Source organism: Lichenostomus cassidix, chromosome 12 (assembly GCF_008360975.1).
Source record: "Lichenostomus cassidix isolate B80296 chromosome 12, HeHo_3.0, whole genome shotgun sequence".
NCBI lineage: Eukaryota > Metazoa > Chordata > Aves > Passeriformes > Meliphagidae > Lichenostomus > Lichenostomus cassidix.
The window spans coordinates 7488355-7499144 of NC_139493.1; the positions used below are offsets into that span (position 1 = coordinate 7488355).

General features: G+C 39.3%; 1 long non-coding RNA gene across 2 annotated transcripts; it reads left to right on the forward strand.

Annotated features, from left to right (window-relative positions):
• The first annotated feature begins 189 nt into the window (after positions 1-189).
• On the forward strand, positions 190-10399 carry LOC146431595 (uncharacterized). Of its 2 annotated transcripts, none has more exons than XR_014854627.1 (3): positions 190-356; positions 9290-9411; positions 10263-10399. It is a non-coding gene; the product is annotated as an uncharacterized LOC146431595 (long non-coding RNA). The 2 variants fall into 2 exon arrangements; XR_014854628.1 differs by lacking the exon at positions 190-356 and adding an exon at positions 6726-6833.
• Positions 10400-10790: the final 391 nt, after the last annotated feature.

Genomic DNA, 10790 nt, shown 5'->3' on the forward strand with positions numbered 1-10790 from the left:
ACAGTCCTTTTCCACAGCTCCCCTGAGCACAGTGTCCCACTGCAGGGCAGTGTAAGGGCAAACAGCACTCAGGGACTCTCAGGTACCACAGGGGTGGCACTGCATAGTGACCAGAGCCAGGAGCTCTTTGTGACTTCCCCTCCAAGTGCTTCCATGAAAGAACCCCTCAGCTGGTAACAACAACTTCACTGAACCTACAGCTTCATGAGCACCAGCACATCATCCCTTCTTTCATCCCTGGACTTCCCAGAGCTTGTCAGCAAGCCCAGTGTCCATTACCCACACACTCCACAGAGGAGTCTCTCCTGACAGTGAGCTCCACTCCCTGGGTGTCTCTGCTTACCCAACACACCCAGGTATCCTGCTTCCTTCCTAAGGAGTGGGATGTTCTTTGAACAGATACAAGATTTGATCCACTGTGTTTATAGCACATATTGGATGAACGCTAATTTGCAGGAAGTCTTTACAAGTGGAAAACCCTGCTAAAACACATATTATTGAATGGATACCTTGCTGTGCCTGGATCAATGAAGCTTATACCGTGGCTTAGGTCTAATCTTACGACAATTCAGCAATTGAATCTCCTTATGTTAGGCTACCGGCAATGTTGCAGGATGCATTTTGTATCTACTGATTAACTGTGTTCAGTTTGTGCTGAAAATGAAAAAGAAATCAATGAAAACACTTAGAAAACTAAAACAGAGAAAGACATGGACATATCAAAAACCAAAAAGAAGAAACAGCCCTGTAAAATCTGTAGTGAAATGGGAGATTTCTCTGAATTACCACATTTTTGTTGGTATCCTGGAACGATTCCTAGGTCATCACACTGAAAACTTAATTTTTAAACATTTAGTGCTTAAACTCTTAAAACAGCAGCAGGTCTTGACATGTGGTGATTTAATGTAGGACCACTGCAAGATGTCCACTGGAAAGCCATTGGCCAGCATGCAGGACTGTGATGTTTAAAACATGGTCAAGAAATGTTTCAGACTGCATTCCTGGAATCATGCAGCTGTGGGATTGGGCACAGGGATGGAGGTCTTTAATGCTCTCCTACACAACTGTAGGCAGTGAGAAGAAAGAGGTGATTCTAATGCTTCTGCTTAGGAGGAACAATTTCTATCCCATCTCATGCCTTATTGGGAACTGCACAGAGGCAATCTGAGCATATTCCACAGAAAACCAGGCAACGTTAGTTTGGGTTGCTCAGGGAGATACTTGTTATGAGTATGGACTTGAGAATTCAATTCTCCCAGTTAAAGTGTTTTGGAAGCGATTTTCACTGTTGGATTAATCTCCAAATGGGAAAAAATGTAGACATAGCAGCCTAGATTTGATCTTGCAAAGCATTGCCAGTGTCTGTCACTTGGTTCTTGCTAAGTGGCTCCATGCAGCAGGGGATACATCTTAGCATGTGTATTTAATGCTTTTGAAAGGTGCTTAGCTGACAGTCTCAGAGGATGACTCCTGGGCACAGTCTGCCTTCAGATATGTGCCAGCTACTCCCCCTGGTATCAGTGAGAACTGCCTTTGCGTATGAGAGATGTAGCCAACTTGCATTTTCCTCCTGTCTCTCCTCTGTTACTTTGACATATTGGCAACCTTGAACCTTCCCCTTTTTAATTAGCACTTTTAATTCTTACGTGATTCTTACATGACTGATCAAAGTGTGCCTACTGGAAGCCAGTGCTGGAACTGCAGCTCTGTGAATGCAGTTTGCTTCATCATGTTAATCCTTAGACTAGTCTCAGCATCCCTTGAGGATTTCTCCCCCAAACACCTCTGCTGAATACATTATTCTGTATTTGTTTATGTTCTTACACCTTGATCTGATGCAGAGTTATCTCACACTGGATTTGTGTTCTGGTGTCTGTTTTTGTATGTGCATCTCTTCCACTGCCTTCCAAATGTGTCTGAATTGCTAAGTTGCTGTTCAGAGATTGCTTCCCCTCTCACAGATCTGAATTTGCTTTCATTTCTTTGATCTTTGGCTTCTATTTTGGCCCACATATCTGGTTGCCAGGTTCTGTTTTATTCTGGTATCCAGTGGTGCTCACAGCACCATCCAGATTAGGCTTCTGCAAAAAAAAAAACCCAAGTACCTCAAGTGGCAGACCATCACTCATGTCAAAATTGCCAGGGCTTGGCTCACCCCAGAGCCCCTTGACAGCTTCTTCTGGTGCCACAGCAGAGCACAGGGCAGGCAGGAAGTGGGGAGAGGCAGCAGCACCATCCTCCTTGTCCTCCCACAAAAGCAGAAGGTGCTGCCTTACTGTCCACAAATCTCCTCTTGCTCTTCACTCCCCGTGATTTCCTTCAGAAGAGCAAGAACTGAATTTACCTGTGCTTCTGAGAAACAAGCAGTTTTTCTTTTGATGCCATGAGATTGAAGCATAGTCTGCTCCACACTTTTTTTAATATTCCCCCCGATACCTTACATTCCCATTGCTTAGGCTTTGTCATGATTTGAATCATCTACTTTCTGAGAGTAATCAGATTAAAATATTAGTTTCCTACATTTGAGATTTCCTTTCCTGACACAGAAAAGAACTGCAAGATGAGGTGGTTCCTCAAAACTGCTATCACAAAGCCCTCTATTTCTCCAACAATGATGAAATTCATGTTGACTGTACTCTAAATATAATTTCCATAGATTATTTTACCATTACCATTAAAAGACAATGCCAAGTTCCTCTTAAGCTGTACTGATTTTCTAATTTCTTTTCTATTTTAATTTAAGCTAAAAGCTAACCATAACCTTCCCACTGTTCAATCTATTGCTTCTCTGCCAGAAAATAATCTTCTGCTAGTGTTATATTTGCAACCTAACAGGACACAAATCAGAAAGGAATTTTTGGTTTTCAGAGTTATGCCCAAAGGTTAATAACTGCAGTTTGTAGTGCCAAATACTTTTCCCTGTGATGTTACTGTAAGCATGCAAGCAAATCCTGCTTTTCTGCGTGGAAAAAAATCAGATAACCCCAAGTGAAATTTGGGGTTATCGTACTAAATTTGAAAAGATGCTAATGTGCAAAGAAGTTGGTGAGGCCTTAGACGAGATTAATAAAGGCCTCTGTTTCCTAAGAAATAAAGATTCAGGTGAAGAAGATGAATAAGGTCCTGTGGATGAAATGGAAAGTAAAGATCTTTGTCTTGTTTCCAATAAAGTGCTGCTAGAGGGTCTCCCAAGAGATTTCTGTGTCTATATATTTCAGATTCCTGAAGTTTAATTGTTTCAGCACAAAAACAATGAAATAACATAAACATAAACAAAATTAAATAACATGTCACGGCATGTCCTTTTGCATTGGTATCACCTATGTGAAGACTTTAATGTTGACCAAGATTCTGCATTTCATTATTTGTAGTTTAGTTTAGGTTCATTTTTCACAGAGCTAATGAATCCTTTGAGGCTTGCAAGCCTGAGTGAGCTGAACAGGTGAGGGCTGGCAGAGATCCATGACATGGGTACAACTCAACAGCTTTCCCATAGTTTGATTTTGTATATCATTAAAGCCCAATTTTTATAACAGATTAGTGCATCATATTCTTAGTGTAATATTATACAGACTCTGATTAATTCATTTACATTTTACCAGTAAATGTAGCCACATATTCACAAACCTCTTCGTACATTAAGCAATGCTGACATGAACATGGTTATGTAATTGTATGTGTCTTTCCTTTGGAGCATAAAGAGTAATTTTTATTGTGTTTAACTGCAAGAGCCCCATTTTTATTAGCTGGTTATAAATTTCCTTAGGACAGGACTTCTCAATTATTATTAATTGTTCTTATCCTCAAAGAAACAAGCCCATTAGTTCGAGTGCTGTCTCCTTACCACTGTACATGGACTGAAGCTTGGAAATGACTCAGCAGCACTCAGACAGGTACAGGCAGCCCGGGCTTCTCCTCCATGGTCATATTTACAACCAAAAAGCCAACAACCAAAAGGTGAAAGGGTAACAGAAGGTCTCCTCCAGGGCTGCATCTAAACCCCAAACCACATCCGTGGTGGAGTCTTCCTCTTCTGCTTCCCGGGCAGCTGTTTCACACATCTTGAGTAGTGTGTGAACGTTTGATGTGGATGGGCTGTGCTAAGGGAGAGCTGGGCTGCAGCCTGGCTTCCTGCCCTGCTGGGGACTGCCCTGGTGCAAAGAGAGGACATTTGTCCCTCCCTGGGGACACAGGAGTTCTTGGGTGCACACTGGGAAACTCTTGCTTGGGCATTGTAAGATTGCAGGTTGCTGACTGCCCTGCTTTTAATTTTTGGAATTAGATTTAGGTGATTTAATGTAATTCTCGTCTTTCAACTATTGGTTTCAACTTTGCCTTTCATTCTTCGGAGTTGTTCCTTGTCGTGTTCTAGTTCAGAAAACATTAAAAGTAACCTTTTCCTAATGTTACAAGATATCAGGAGAGTTGTCTGCCTGAGTAATGGAAGTGTTTAATTTCAAGAGGGGCGCAGTTATCATCTGACTAATACAAAGGAAAGGAATTATGTCCAGAGGCAAGGTCCCTGGACTGGAACTCGGGGACTGTGTTCCCATCTCAACTTTGTGAACTTCTTTCTACTGTTTTCTCTTTTAATCTTTCTATATCTCATTTACTTAGGCTGTAGGTTTTTTAGGGTTGAGGCTCTACCACGTACCATGAAACTAATTTTCACTTAGAATGTCTGGGTACTCTAATAATTGAAAAGAAAAAAAAAAACCAACCACCAGTCATTGGCTTAATGTGGGAAACAGGCAAGTCACACAGCCTCTGATGCAGACTCACTCCTAAAGGCCCCTCTGTTCATCATCTCAACCTTTTACCATAGCCTGAAGTTGGTTCTTTACATGTTTCTGCACCAGGAAAGCGTATGTTGAAATTCTCATCTCCCTCCTAGGGGTGTTATTAGGTTCAACACATTAACATTTATAAGTACTTTTATATGCCTGGGTGAAAGTAGCTATAGATATACAGTAATGCTCTGCATTAATGGTGAGGCTTAGCATTAATGAAGCACAGAGGAGAGGGAAAGAGAGCCTTGCATACGAGATACAGCCCCTCTGAGGGCAGCACAAACCAAAGGGGATCCCAACCCAGGGATTTGATGCTGGGCAAAGCTTGTATTCCTGGAGCTGAACGAGACAGGAGCATGCTGGTGAGCAAGGCACACCATGGTGGGGACTGTGGTGGCACTCAGGAACACCCCCTGACTGTCCTTCTGAAGCACAGAACACAATCCAAGAGCTCCTGAGCTTCTGCAGCAGGAAGTCTGAAGAGATTTAATTGCTCTGGTTTTAGAACTGGGTAATTGTAGCTGGTCAAAGGGTTTCAGCACTGAAGTAATAATTAACCATGTAGTGCACTGGTTCTCCTGACAGCCCTGCTCTTTGGCTCTGCAAAACTGATTTCCTTCTTCTCTATTAATATGCATTTACAGCAAAATCTGTGCCACTGACCTTATGTCTTCATGATCATTTGGGTGTAGGAAAAGATGCAAGGCAGAACCCCAGAGGTTAAATGTATCTAACTGCACAGCAAAAAATACCAGTCAGTCTGGGAACTAATTTCAGTTCCCTATGAAGAAGAAAAACCTTCATTGCATGAGATGATTTTTAAATGCCAAGATGATCTATTTAGAAAACTTATTATAAAGGTTTTGTATGTCTGAGATCCTAGTTCGTGCAGGTGAGCCTTTTTTCTTGCAAAAAACATGTAATATATACACTAAATACATGATATGAATTTATTCAAATTTCAGATTTCTAAAAATATTCTTGAGGCCACTATGTAACTACAAGTCCCTGTGAAGGAATTCCAAGTGTAAAATAAGAGATGTGGACTGGGACTCTAATTCCAAGTGCCAGTTAGAGATGGCATTCACACACCGTTACTGCCATTAGCAGACACAGAATATTACAGTTTGTTTTGTATGCAGTTCTCCAGAACTCAAAGTACTATGAAATATAACAATGAAACAAAAGCTACACAGTTAAAACTTTCTTGAAAAGGCTATATAATGCAAATATATATCCAGAGATTTCACACAAGTTCCATCCCAGCATTGCATACTGCATTTCTGCTTGCAAAATAAAAAAAGATTAATTTGGAAAAAGACAACAGGAAATATCACTATATTCAGAGAATTGTTCTGCTGATGAAAAATAACTTATTTAATTAAAGTGAATTGACTAATTCGAACATGTCTGGAGCTACCTCTGGACAATATTGAGGTGAAGGCCATATGTAAAGTTTATAGGAAACATGGAAAATATTATCTTCTCTGATGATTGACTAAAAGTATTTGATGTGAAACATGACTCTTAATGAAATTGTTCCCCAAAATAATGATTATAAGGTGCTTCAGGAAATATTTAAGTCTAATTTGGCTTTATTGCTTGTGTTCTAGGTTAATGAAAAGCATTCCCTAGGCAGCTGCACATTGCCTGCTGTGTTTTTTCTTAATATGAATCTCGTGACATAAACTATAAGAATATTAAAAAAACCCCTCATGCTACAGGGTCATAATGCACTTACAAGCAGGTGAAACAGGGTTGGCATACAGCAACCTGGCTGCCTGCTCCAGCACTCCTCTCTGATGTCTGTGACATCAGCAGCAGGAAAAAAGTGCAATTATTTGTGAAGCATTATCTGTGTTCTTCATTTAAGAAAGGAAAAAAAAAATAGTGAAACATCCCAATTAAGGTGCTAAAGCACTGGAGAGCCATTTACCACCCTAACTCCTTCCTAGTGGAGACTTTTTTGCTTGAAATATGGCACACTGCATTATGTCTGTGCACTTTTCAAAGAACACCTCCAAAGATATCTGTAATGCAAAGGTATCTGCATGCATTGATATGGTAATCAAATGTAAATGTCATAGTAGGTTACCTGAGATTATGTATTTTACAACACAATTACATTCCCATTAAATTAATACAGGAATCTTGCATTAGCAAGTCACACTTGCTGGCAAATACCTACCAAATGGTTGTCTGTTACAGAGCAGAAAAATGCAAATTTTGACTGATGCTGAAACACATAGCTTCATTGCAATAGACAAACAATAGCAGATCCAGTTCTCAGTGGTTTGTGGGTTTATTTTTTCTTATCCAATTTCTGTGTTCACAACCTAGGTACCTGATACAGTGACCTGGATTTCAATATGTGCTTGGAAAAAACCCCAACCAACCCCCAAAAGCAGTCACTGTGAGAATGGGTAAGTTTTCACGTCCAAAGGGGGAATGTTCAAATGATTTATGTGTCTAATCCTGTACCCTCTTTATCTTCAGCACACGCCTCTAAGTTCCAAACTTAAGTAGTTTCCTGACTTAGTATTTTGTGTTGCAAATTTAAAGGTGGCACAACTGATTGTCCTGTTCACAGCCTTGAGACTACCTCTTGGCTTGTTACAAGGTTTCTACATTAATGATTTCATTCTTCCAGTTGATGGTGTAGAGCTCTGAGTATTTGGCAGTGAACACACCACCTGTGCTGGGTTACTTTGATACCAAGAGCTGGAATCCCTTTTTACTTTTTTCTTGCTGCAGCGATGGAAATCCCTACTTTCAGCTTCCTGACTTGCCAGGAAAGATGGAGAAAACCCTGTATCCTGGTGAAAACTCCAGAAGGAATTAGTGTTCTAAAGAATTCTTCTCAGAAGCTGTGTCCTTTTCCCAGAACTGTCCAGGACAAATTGGTCATTTGTTTAAGCTGAGCTCTTTGATATACTGGGAGACAAATGTCACTGTCTAACCTGAAATGCTTCCATAAGAAATGCTGGATGCTCCAGTGACTGAAGAGAGGCTGCTGAAAGTCATGGAGGCCACTGCAAAATAAAAACAATGTGATGGAAAGTTGGAGCCATTTCCTTGGCTGTGGTAGCTCACAATAACTTTCACAAAGTCAATACTGCTACACTTAATTAGTCTGAGTACAAAATTTTGGTCCATATTTTCATCAGCCTTTCGAAGCAATAGAATCTTTGTCGCCCACAGCTCAGCCTTCATGGTGGCATGGAGCAGAATTAACTCTGGCCATGGAACCAGCCCAGATCGATCGCTGAAGTAAAAAGCCTTGTTACTTACAAAGACAGACTTGCATTAAGTATGCACAAATCATAGGCTGAGACAGAAGAGTCTTTCCTGTAGCTATTGTCAAAGGCAATGAAACAAAGTATTTGTGTAGATTCAGCTCTCATCAGAGATATTAATGCATGCAAAATCTTTCTGGATTCCCTTCTACAGCCACAAACCTTAGCTCAGTCCTTAATCTCATGATTTGGCCTCAAACTTACAAAAAAAAAAAAAAAAAGCCAGTCATGTAGCTTTTACAGCTGTCTGCAGCATAATTCATAGTGGAAAATTCATTTCAGCTTGATTTATTGAGGGTGCTCACTTAAATCTTCTGTAGCACGATAGATTGCATCTCAGTAAAAGGGGCCAAACCAAATGGTATTTGGATGAAGTATAAAGCTTCAGACCCTGACCTGAGCACATTCCTAAGACTCAGTGACTTCATCATCCAGCCATTGCTAAATTAAAGATGAAGAGCGTAGGAAGTTGTGCGTAGCAGATGCAAATGTGTTTTATATAGAATATGCTAACTTCGACTATTTTTTGGTGTTGTTTGCACACTCAAGGAACGTAAGATGAATTTGTACAGATTCTCTGTGGGTGTAGGAAATGCACACTCATCTAAAAAAGGAAACTGTATACATGAAAATTCAGTTTTCTTGGAATGTAACCAAATTCATCTATGTGAAGTAGACAGTATTTTTGTATATATATAGATATATGTATGTAAAAATAATTTTTTCTTCCAACTACAAAAAATTATCCATCCTCATCATGACTACATCTTAAGAGATCCATTATATGATCTAATGCCTAAATTACATGAAAAATTCTGTGGTGAAGTCCTTGTAGGACAAAGACTGAAAGTTTGTAATGACGAAGCTGAATAAGTTATAACAAAGAAAAAGAAGTTTTAATGTCTGTTTTGGAATGGAAAAGAATTGGAAAAAAATCTCCTGTATGCTGAGAAAGAGGTGAAACAGAAAGAAAGCTTGAAAGCTGCCTCATACAACAAGTAACACTATCTGTGACCTGCATTTTAAGACCATCTTCAGAAAGAACCAAATCAAAACAAGGATTATCAATACAAAAGTATCATCAGCAAGGACAGAATTTCATGGGCCTTCTCCATGCTTAGCCAAACAGAAAGAAATGTGCAAGTAGGAGGCTGAGAGAGGATTATGACATTACATGGAGTGATTATGCCTTTATTTCCACAGGTTATCAAATGGAGAAACAATCAAGCCAAACTCAAGATATCCTTGCTTCTTTTTGCCCTTTGTCTGTCACTCTGATGAGGAAATTACAAATTTTCAAGTGATGAAAAATAACAGTTCACAAGGTATTCCTCCATCCAGTGTCAGAACTGCCAACCTGTGCTTATTTGTGTAGGGACTGTTAACAACCAAAGAAAGACCATGAGCATGGTCTGGATTTGTGAACAGACACAAAGGGCCTCCACTCAAAGAAATGAGAACATATAAAGAATGGCTGCTAAAAGGGCAAAACATACAAATCATCATCCATGAAAAGCAACATTCAGTGGTGGAACAGCATTGTAGTTGCTGTGGCAGTGAATGGCACAGCTCTCACCTTTCTTCACAAACTGCTTTATCTTATATCATTTCAAGTGTCATTGTCCAAAAAGCCCTGACCAAATGTTTCAAGGTGACACTGGAGTGTTTGGGACATCTTTTCCACTTTTATTTTTTGATGTATATGTGTTAAATCATTCTTAGCTCTTGCTAACAAAGAGTTAGTATTTTTTTCCTATTTCTGTATGGAGGCCTAGCACTCTCTCTTCTTTTTTTTTTTTTTTTAAATACAAGCACATACACTTTCACTCATTGTATTTGACCTAAACCTTCTATTTTTATTTAACACTCTATTTATGTATAAATTTTACTATATCAAGATATTATAAGTCAATAGGAGAAGCATTTACATTATAATGAGCATGCAGCTATTTCAACCTGATTGACCTTGTTACAGCTTGTCGTTCAATTTCTTAATTAAAGAGATGCAACTTTGTTTCTATGGAGCACCCAAGGAAGATGAAATTCTGAGCCAAAAATAAACCAAACCTCTTCTGGAACTTACAATGAAATCTCGTATCAAATTTCAGTGTGAAAGGTCATTGATTTACTGCCTCTGACAAATTCTTACCCTCGTTAATATTTTTCTTTACTATAGGGATAGAATTCAGAGACTTGGATGAAACAAGAAAGGTTTAAAGCATCATTCTTTCACTCTTTTGAGAATCTGCTTAAGTCTTCAGCAAGGCAAGTTATTTAAGAATGTGCTTAAATATCCCTTGTCAGTAAAGAACGTCAACACATTCTTCTCTTTGCCTGGAGATTTAGGTATCTTTTTACTGTACTTGGTTAAACTGAGGAATCATTCTAAATTCAGAGTTAGAGCACAATTTGTACTGTAAAAATACAGGGAAATATAAACACAAATTCCAATTTCCTCATTAAAAGGAATTTTAGCATTATTTGTTGACTCCATTTAGCAGGAATGAAAATAGACCATTTATACAAAAATACTGCTTTGCAGTGAGGATTTCTCCTTGAGCTTTTCTTTCCAGAATTTGATACTTATGAAGAATCCACCTTTGTGGTGGTAAGTTCTGAAAAGCAGCTGTCAGGGTTCCCATTGGAATGGTTTTGGGATTAGCATTTCAAGGAGCAGAGGATATGCTGCAATTGTTTTACCTAA